Genomic DNA, 11,001 nt, shown 5'->3' with positions numbered 1-11,001 from the left:
CATCTCATTCTCATCCATTTACATCACATCATATCTTTTCACATATCATCACATCTCATCACATTCACATCCACATCAATTTACATCACATCGCATCTCATCCACATCCACATCCACATCCATTTACATCTGATCCACATCTCATCACATCCACATCCACATCCACATCCATTTATATCACATCACATCTCATCACATCCACTCAAATCTTATCACATCGCATTCACATTTAGTACCATTTTCTACTTTCGATACCGATTGTCTTTTCTTAGTTTGTGCCAATTACTTGGCCTAGTTAAAGGTACTTTTTCTCGATGGATATTTTCAAATCACATTTTTTGGTGAATCTTCTTGGTCGGCCCTGACATCTCTGTAGTTGCATGTACTTACTTTAATATTTTTGCTGATTTTGGGTGAAGAAAATCAAAAAATCGTGACTTTCTTACAAGGCCCCAAAATTAGTTCCCTCTTTTCCTAATGTGACTTTTTGCAGCCTTGCATGCCTCTTGCGCAAGCTTAGATTGTTGGGCCTGCTCCCTAACCAATACCCTTCCAAAGCAATTGAACATCTCTTGGTAGATTGTTTGTACGTGTTCCTCCTACAGAAGCTCCACCTCCATATCTTGTATTTTTGAAATAAACCCCTCTTGCTTTATAATGTGATTTGTCCATCCCTTGGGTACTCCACATGTCGAGCGATCCATACTTGTTCATCATGAAATACGCACCATGCGCATAAACTATGTGCTGTATACATGACAATAGAATTTAATTAGAAAAAGTCAAGGTTAAAACACCAGTTTATTTTTTTAATGTACAACTTACCATATAGTGTGTTACTTTACTCTCTCCCCAAGCACTTTTGGTGAATTCTATGATATGTTGTTGGAATGACGCTCGTTCTTGGGCAGTTGTGCTACTTTGATTCATAATGCGAACCATGTTATTGAAATTTATCCAAATCTGTTTGCGCATATTCACAAGAGCTGGCATTGGACAATCTACATTTGTGGTGATTGCACACATGTCTCTCCAGAGTCCCCAAGTCTTCTTTGAATTCTCTATGTTTGCTGGCTTCTCCAAAAATTTCCTTGCCTTTGATCCAGTCATGGAGACCTTTTGAGCAACCTCGTATGACACCAGAGGCCTGCTTATTCACTCCAATTTTCACGTTTTCGCCATGGCAGCCCAGAGAAATCAAAAGATGCTCTAATTTACCAAGGGCTGCAACTTTCCTCTCTTGTGTAGGCATTGTGAATGCATAATCGATATGGCACTTAAGCAATCAATCAAATATTCTCATGAATGCATGAAGTGTGCAAAAGTGAATACTCTTTAGTGGAAAATTAATGATGGGGCTCCAATTTGAATTCCTGTTTGGTTCTCCTACCATATCACGAGACATGACACCTTCCACCCATCTTGCATTTGGTTGTTCCTCATCTTCATCATCAATTGACTCAGTTGGATCTACTACATCTTCTTGTTGCTTCTTCCCTTTCTTGGGACCTTTCGAGGCATCCTTTCCCAACAGAACCAACCTTCTGTATACCTTTTCCATTTGTCTTTTTCTGCCTAGGAATATCAATCTGAGCATTGCAGTATGGACAAGGCCATCTTGATGTCGCGCCTTGAGCACAACCCATCATGCATTCAATTATCTTCAAATCTTCCCAAGATGCCAATCCACCTTGAACTTTCCTATGTTTTCTACATCTAAAAGTTGACTATCAATTTCCTTTTTGATTACATCTGTTATCCAGGGAGTCCTTTCAAACATCCATGTCAATACCTCATGTGTCTCCTTCAGTACCTCGAATGCACCAAGCCACGAGACCTCTTTCTCAGATTGCACACTAAAACTTGGTTTGGTAGTCTTTTCCCATGCACAAATCATGGCCTCATTCATGAGCGTAATGCTCATACGTTCTAGCTTCCGACCTTTCACAATTTGGCACTCATCTAGCTTGAGCACAAATGAAAGTGTGCTCCCTAAAACTGCAAATAAACGGTAATTTACAATATTCAAAACAAAATAATTGTCTTCATTTTCTACTGAAAAACATAAATAGTAACAATTGCAAGTTCTCACCTTCTGGTGAAAGACCATAGAACTTCACCATAGCTTGTTGTAGTCTCTCAATATTAAACAAAGATGGTATTGTAAACATCATAGTGAAATTTTATACTTGTTGTCTTGATTTTCTTTCTACTCGACCCTGTGTCTAATGTTAGTGTGCCCTCAACGTGATAAAATTGTCCTATAGCTCGCTGCACATCATCATTATTGATACGCTTGACATTGTGAATCACCTTGAGTGTAGGAAATAAAGTGCCAGTGATTCCTTGTCTTAGAAATGCATCTTTTACAACCTGACGGATTGCTTGGTACCCTTTCATGCTGATTCCAGCCGCATCACAAGCATGTTGAATTAATGAAGAATCGATGGAGGTGGTAATCTCGCTCACTACATTGCTGACAACAGCTTGGCGTATTTTAGGATGATGAGGGTCAGTAATAATTGAGAGAATATCCTTGGTATTCAGAATGGCTTTGACCAAATCCTTCCATCCCCCTTCATTAGAATCACACACCTCTTGCAGAAAATTCCTGGTAGAAAATAAATCATGACTATTTTGTTTAAATCACTGAGTGCATGAAAGTTTATGTTACTTACTTTGTTTTACGAATCCTTTTCTTCCGTGCTCGACCTTTAAATGCAAGAGATTCTATACTAGCCAGTCTTTTTGCATTCACAAGCACCATTTGGCGTTGCTTTGAGTCATTTGATAAGTTCCTCTAGCCTTTGAATCTTTGCATCCTTCTCCACGTTCTCTGCGAGGATCTCTTTCATTTTATGTGATGATGTTTTAAGTCCTTCTTGACATTGTAAAAGGCTGAATTGTGATGCTTGTAATTGAGATTGGAGAATATGGGTTTGCCAAGCTCCACTTGTAGTCAATCTTCTACAGTATCCTAACAAGCCAAGCTCTCCTTCACCAACAAATTGCATAAAAGATGATAAATTACGGAAAGGAGGGTTTGCTCTTAATGGAGGGTCAACTGGATAGAGATGCCCATCAACCCAAAGATCTACATTTTTCTCCTTAGCTATCCTAGGAGCTTGGACAGATTGTGCATCAGTAGGATGGGTTTTTTTAGAGCTGCCATACTCTTCGGGAATACGAATGTGTAAATCAACCTTCCGTTTTCTAGCTTCACAAAGGGGCTATACACACAGCTTGCAAAGGCTCCATAGCTAAGTAGAGGAAGAAGCTAAAGCAGAGAGAGAGAGGGAGAGAGAGAGAGAGAGAGTGAGTGAGAGAGACTGTTAAAACTTTGCTGTTTGCAGGTTTAACACAAATCCGTTTTTCTAAGTAGAAAATGATATTTTTGATATACAAATATACTAACATGGAGTTTTTCATCAATAAATTACATTTATGAGAAAATTTTAAAAATAATAATTTTTGGGGTCCCCACAATTTTGGGATCTGACAGTTAGTTATGTTTATGGGATTGTGGGGACCTGACAGAGTTAGTTATGGATGTACTGGCTCCTGACAGGCTTCTCACATGACCCTTGAATTACAAGCTTTTTGGAGGGAAAATTTTATTTTCATCATATATATTGGTTGGGTGTGGTGTTTTTTCCACCTCAAAATGTAAAAAAAAATAAAAAATAAAAAGTTTTCACTTTTTGGGACCCACCTAAATACGAGAATGTTTTGCTGATGTGTGGAAGGGAGATATGGTGGGAGTTAATGAGAAAGGAGATTTCAAACTGACAAGAAAGATTCAATTTATAGAGAGTGAGGATAAAAAATTCAAAAAGTAAGAGAGAAAGTATGAGAAAAGTCAAAAAGTAAGAGAGAGAGTGTGAGAATATTCTCTTTAAAAAGTGAAACTAGGGGGTATGGCTGATGTGGCAAGGCAAAAAATAGGGGTCATCATAGCCTTTGTCTCCCTTAAGCCCAGTTTTTTAAGCTCTAATCCCTTAAAATTAGGAATCCTTAGGAGACCCTTTTTGGGTCTAAAAAATTCCTAATGACAAATGATTGGACTTGGATTAAGTAATGTGGATTGATGTGGAATAATGTGGAAATATGAGAGTTCGTTATAGAAACTGTATTTATGACCTATTTTTAAATGACTGTTTTATGTCAAGAATGCTGGGGAAGCATTTTGACCGTCTTGTGAATGAGGTCATGGAGACCTAAGTGATAAAGTTGCAATAGCTGACGGAGAGTCAATGGATGACGTCTCGCATAGCAAGGCCGAGGTCTTGACCAGCCTCGGTTCGATTTAAATGGTGAGCTTCCAATACGGTGGATGAGGGACCAAGGAAGCAGCCTATGAGTGAACCGCTAGGTGACCTGCGAAGGATCCTAGAGGGTGCTGACCATACAGTGCTCGGGCTCTAGGTCGCCGAAGATACCCACACATGCATCGAGAGGAAGCCCCCTCTTGGAGTGCCTTGCCTCATCAATGGCGAGCCTTCGTCACCGATCATGCTTCAGCTCTGACCTCGTCTGTGCTTCTACATCAGAGTCTCCTCACATCACAGGGCCTCTTGTACATTTTTTTCACTCACCCATTTCATGCTGTGTTGTTTTGCTCTAATCTCTCTTACATCTGGTCCTTTTGTCCTTTTACCCTCACATGATGGTATTCAAGCAAAGCTATCGTGAGAAAAGGGATTGAAGACCTCGAGAGCACACAGCATGGATCGTCTACTCGCACTCCCGGAGGACCAATTTTTTCTCACCAGAAGTTGATTCTCCAAACTCTGATTGGGACTTGTTACTCAGAGGAGAGCCTTGTTCAAGATCTTACTGAGGGAGACGATCAACCCATCTACATCAACTCACCTTCACTACCTTTGCCATCACAATCTCCCTCTCTGACTTTATCAGACTTTGCTTTCAGAGGGGGATACATTCCTTCTACCAGTATGTCAGTATGGTCCCCTTTTTGGCCTGAGAGGGGGTGTGTGAAAATGGTATTTATCTGACCCTAAAAAGGGGGATTTTTTTGGATTTTTTTCATGTTTTTTGGGTCTTGCTACTCACCGTCAGCCCACATACTATATATAGCTTTGCCTCATCACCACATCATTCAATACCACTTCATAGACCATATATGGTACCACACATGTTAGTTGTTACTGCTGCCGGGGCTGCACTACATCTGCTTCATCATCATTGCCTATCAACTCCAGCACATCAGCATTTTATCTTCAGTTCATGGGACAACAGCCCTCTCTACTACACTTTAGCACATCAACGTTTTATCTTTAGTTCACTCTTTGGGACAACAGCCCACTTTCTACTATTGTACAACACATCAATGTTTTATCATCAGTACATATCTTGGGACATCAGCCCACTCTCTGCTACAACACATCATTATTTTTGTTCTATAGTTTAACTTGGGACATTATCCCTCTCTGCTCACCATCTCACATCATCGGGATGGAAGCCCTATCTGCTTATCTTCACCATCGACACCACTCAGGGACGGAAACCCTCTCTGCTCCTCTCCACCATTCAAGTATTGTAGCACCCTTGTCACCAGAGCTTGCACCACTCAGGACGACAGCCCTCTCTACTCCTCACCTTCACTCATGTATTGCAGCACCCTCTTCACCACAGTCTACACCTCTCGGGATGGCAGCCCTCTCTGCTCTTCATCACCCCTCAGGTACTACAACACCCTTGTTCACCAAAGCCTGCATCACTTCACTTTCCACTTCCCACTACCACCTCAGAGTGCCTCTGCATCCACCGACGCGAGCCTTGGACACCGACCACCTCTCGGAGTGCCTCTACATCCATCAACGCGAGCCTTCAACACTGACCACCTCTCAGAGTGCCTTGTCTCACATCCACACAAGCCTTCATCTCACCGACCGTGCTTCAGCTCCAACCTCGTCTCTGCTTCTACACCAGTCTACTACTTAGAGTTTCCTCACATCAAAGGGCCTCTCGTACATGTTTTTCACTCACCATCATATATATACTCACTCACCCATTTCATGCTATATTGTTTTGATCTGAACTCTCATACATCTGGTCCTTTTGTCCTTTTTCCCTCACACGAGGAGAAGATGACAAGGGGTTGAGGGCCAAAAGAACCTAGCTCTGATACTAATTGTTGGAGTTGAAGACGAAGGTAGAAACACACACACAGATGCAACGAACACAAGGAGAGATAGAAAGAAGCACAACACTCAATGTAGATTGATGAGAATGAGTGAAGTACAAGTGATGTGACATGATAAGGTCACTTACGCACACTCATAAGAGTGTGTACCCATGGTCGAGAAAATTTTTCTCCTAAGGAGGAAAAAAGTACCCTGGCCATTATTAGCCTACCTCCACACATCACTACTATATAAATGGTTACTAGCATACGAGGATAATCCTTACTCTCTATAATCTCCATTTTGAAGGATACATTTTTTAGTCATTGTAATATAATTCTTGAATGTTTGGTGTCTTATCCTCAAGCCCATCACAATTAAATTGGCTAACTTTTTGTTAATTTTCTCTAGCTCTAGTAACAAAGCACTTTTGGTGACCATCACAATGTAATAACTTTTTTTTTTGCGTATTGTTTAATCTTCTAGCTCTTAAACTTTTGAGCTAGAGGATGGGCCTTCTTCTCACAAATCTTTAACAATGTGTTGCAAACTTGTTAGTTAGAAACTTGCATCATAATTTCATCTTTGACAAACTTGCACCAAATTGTGGAACATAAGGTTAACTATTTCACCTAGAACAATATCCTAATAAGCACTCTCCCTCCTACTACCCACATATAAAATAACATTAGGCAATTTTTGAAAGGATGGAGACATTCTTGTGAATGTGTCCCTTGGATTATCTACATGTTTTTCCCCTTATTTCTAAACTTTAATGCCTTTGTCTCATTATGTGTGATAATTTAGTTGACTCCTCTCGGTAGCATATTTTGGATCCAATCTCAAGATAATAATGAAACTCTTTTGACAAATTTTTAATGTTCTCAATGGTTCCATGTTTTCTATATTAGGAAGTCTAAGAAGGTAGACAAGAGAGCTAGTGGGAAAAAAGCTCATGAAGGGAATGAATGTAGGAGTACACAGTTGAGAGGAGAGAGAAATGTTGGGGGTGAATGAGAAAAAAGGAAGGTGGTAGGGGTTTATTAGTACAAAGACGGTGAGAGTAACGAGGAGGGAGAACGGGGGAAAGATGGTTAAATGAGGAGGAGGATGGGAAAAGATGCTTGGAGGAGGAGGAGGAGGAGGAGGAGAGGTGGTTGAAGGATTGGGAAAGTGATTGGAGGAAGAGGCAGAGATTCTTGAAATAGGAGGAGGGAAGGTATTTGAAGGAGGAGGAGGAGGAGGGGGAGGAGGGGGAAAGGTGGTTTGAAAAGGAGAAACATGTAAAAGAAATTATTAGAAAGCGAAGGAATATGAGTAAATTGAAAATGAACTAGGATGAATGGTAACTTACAAATGGGAGTATAAAAAAGAAGGTAAAACCAATGAAAAAGGATGAAGTAAAGGAAGTTAAAAAACTTCAAAGAGGACGAGAAAAGAGATGTGAAAGAGAGAGACTTTTAGTAGGGAAAGAGATACAAGAGGACGAGAAAAGAGATGTGAAAGAAAAGAGAGAAAGAAAAATAAAAAGATTTTCATCGTCGAATAATTGGAGGAAAAGAAGATGGGAAGGGGGGGGGAGGGGTGCGGGGGCAAGATGGGGATTGCAAAGTGGAGAAAGTAAAAATAAGAAAATGGGAAGGGATAAATCCACCCTTTTGTCTGAAAAGTGGTTAGAGAAATATGAATTCCCTATGCATATGCACGTTTTTGCATGCGAAACGGCATGAGAAGTATGCATCCCATACGGATAGACCCACTAGCATGCTATAGTAATAGGCCTCTTATCAATTCTCCAAAAAAGTGGAATTTCTTCCTTCACTTTTAGAAAAATTGCATCTTATTGAATAAAAGGTTTTGTTTCATTTCTCAATTACCAAAAGTAACTTAAGCTTATTTCCAAGCACTTGGAATTAAACTTCTTAAACATGGCTATAATGCCTCCCTAAGGTACTCATATCTTTTTCAAAACACTTACTCTCTTTTCATTATTTGATCATATATCATGATGTGACACGCGCCTGCAACATCTACACTAGGTATTTGTTTTTGTGAAGTTTGAAAACTCTAGACGTCAAAACAAAACTATGAGATTAGTAGGCTCTCTTATTATACATGATGATGGGGCATGTCAACACACGCACGTGCACGCGCGAGTGTATGAGAGAGAGACAAGAATAATATAAAAATATGAAACAAGAACTTGTCTTTTCAAGTGGCAGATTACTGTAATACAATTTCACCCTCAAGAGTTGTCTTCACAACATTGAACTCTCTACCAACCAACATGGTAAGGAAACACCATTACCATAAAGTCTAGCATTACTGCATTTTGTGTCTATTTGCACAAAAAGCTACTCGTCTTTGCACCAGTTTGGTATTTACTCCATTCCAGGAAGCTTATTGCCCCCTTGGACATCCACAGGGAACTACATGGCTAATAATACTCCATGGAGAATATGCCACCCCATATGGATATGCATCATCAGGTGAAGAGCTCATGGTGCAGGTCCATTTACTTCATCACTTGGAACCCCATCTGTTGATGGAAGTGTGTGTAAACTATGTCTATTATCTGGGTAAACTGAGGACCTCAGCATCACAGGTGGTGATGGATACCAGGGGTGGTTTATCAGTGCGTCTTGAAGCGAAGAAGTTGCATGACAAAGGGGGCTCAATCACCTCCACTTTTCCCTCCAGCATCTGCACAACACTGCTCATGCTTGGCCTCATGGATGCATTCTCTTGGATGCACCACAAAGCAACTTTGATCATCATGAAGGCTTGCTTGCAGCTCTTCTCATTAAGCTTCCCTTGCAGCAAGGGGTCGATGATATCCATTGTGAGGTCTTCCTGCAGCTTCTTGAAGGCCATGGCTGGCAAGAACCAATGGTCAGGATTCTCCTCAGATTGGTCGAGACTCCGCCTCCCACTCACAAGCTCCAGTAGGACCATTCCGAAGCTGTAGACATCTGTTTTGCTATCAATTCCTGCTTCCAAGAGCCATTCCGGAGCAAGGTAGCCAGGTGTGCCCCTCATGGTAGTCACGAGCCTGCTTTGAGCCCTGTCCATGCAACGGGAGAGCCCAAAATCGGAAACCTTAGCTCGGAACTGCTCGTCGAGCAGGATGTTCTGTGGCTTCACATCCAGATGCAGGATGGTCTCTTCACATTCTTCATGCAGGTAGGCCAGGCCGCGTGCAGTCTCTAGTGCAATGCGACATCGGGTTTCCAAGCTCAAAACCATAAAAGCATCAGAAGATAAAGAAGAAGAGGAGGATGACAAAAGTACCCTCTCATCTCTGCTATGAAATATCCATCTGTCGAAAGAACCTCTGGGCATGAATTCATAGACCAGCAACCTCTCAAAGCCCTCTGCGCAGAAACCCTTCAAGCAGACGAGGTTGACATGTCTGATTCTAGAGATGGTGGTCACCTCTGCACAGAACTCCTTTTGGCCGCGCCCTTCTATCTCTAGTCTCTTAACAGCAACCGTGGGACCGTCAGGGAGGGTCCCTTCATAGACAGAACCGAAGCCACCCTTTCCGAGCTTCTTGCTGAAGTTAGCGGTAGCAGATTCAAGCTCCTTGAAAGAGAACCTAGTGGGGAGGCCTGCGAGGCTCTGGAGAAACTCGGCATCAGCTTCCATGCCCATCTGTGCCGCATGCTCATTAGCACGCCGCAGATCTTCCTTGGCCTTGAGGCGGCAGACGTGGCTGAAAAAATATAAACACAGAGAGATGAGGCAGGCGGTGATGACAGCCGCCGCCAGGTAGTAGTTGCGACTAGGGGCGGCACGGGTAGCAGCCAGGATGGAGAAGGTGACCGCGAGGGTAAGTCCTATGGGAACGCATGAGCGCAGAACCCACCACAATACGCAGATGCGATTGCTGTGGAAGGATTTCTTCATGATTCCAGACTCTCTCTCTCCCACACAACGCTCTCTCTTTAATTGTGAAAACCAATCTATTTTCTAAGACCAAAACTACAAATAAACCCCCACCGATGACTTATTGTAAACCATAAATATACTTACACAAGCAATAATAAATGCTAATTACAACATAAATACATCAAATCTATTAAAAATAAATAAAAACAAAAATTATAGATAAACATCCGCCCTTTCTTTGCTTCATCATTGACTTCTTAATGTAAACAATTAGTATACTTACACAAGCATAATACAAATCATATCATTTCTAAATCAAATCTTTCTTTTTTCTAATCACAAAAATATGCAAAATTTCCTCCACCACAAAGTCCCCTAATGATTGACCAAAAGAGTTTTGATTGAACCAAAAAACCACTAGTCTACTAAATTTGTCCTTTAGTGTATTTTCGATGGCAAGGATTGACAAATGAACGTCTATTTATAATATAAGGCATAAAGAAAGGTTAACTTTTCTACTTGCCATATGGCATGATTTTTAGACATGCCCTAGGCCTAGGCTTCACTCTCAAAGCATTTGAAATTTAAATGCTATTTCAATTCTTCTACAGGCCGCAGGCCAGAGCCGTCCCTATAACCCAAAGCCTGAATTATTATTAATAAAATACTTGAGGGCCCTTTCCTTTTTTTCAAATTGCCCTACTCAAACGGCTATGGAATTGAAAGACATGGTGCCCCCCCTCTCTCTCTCTTCGTCTTTCTAATGTGTGTGGAGCTCCCTCCCTCCTCTCTCATTCATATCGCCCTTTGTTTGCAGGTGCAGGTTTAAGAGGTATGCTCGCTCTCTTTCTCTCTCTCTCTCTCTTACACAATTGTTCAATGACAGTCTTTATTGTTTTTTCTACGTGGTGGCAGCGGCTTTTTTTACTATGTGTAGGCTTAAGCGAGGTTGAAAATTTTGGTG

General features: G+C 41.3%; 1 pseudogene across 1 annotated transcript; it reads right to left on the bottom strand.

Annotated features, from left to right (window-relative positions):
* Nucleotides 1-8,354: 8,354 nt before the first annotated feature.
* On the bottom strand, nt 8,355-10,116 carry LOC147620736 (G-type lectin S-receptor-like serine/threonine-protein kinase SD2-5 pseudogene; annotated as a pseudogene). Its single transcript, XR_015269986.1, has one exon. The product of XR_015269986.1 is annotated as a G-type lectin S-receptor-like serine/threonine-protein kinase SD2-5 pseudogene (transcript).
* Between the last annotated feature and the right edge of the window lie 885 nt (nt 10,117-11,001).

The sequence above is a fragment of the Cibotium barometz genome, chromosome 31 (genome assembly GCF_041138505.1).
Source record: "Cibotium barometz isolate CiBa-2024 chromosome 31, ASM4113850v1, whole genome shotgun sequence".
Lineage (NCBI taxonomy): Eukaryota > Viridiplantae > Streptophyta > Polypodiopsida > Cyatheales > Cibotiaceae > Cibotium > Cibotium barometz.
This window is presented reverse-complemented; position numbering and strand designations above follow the sequence as displayed.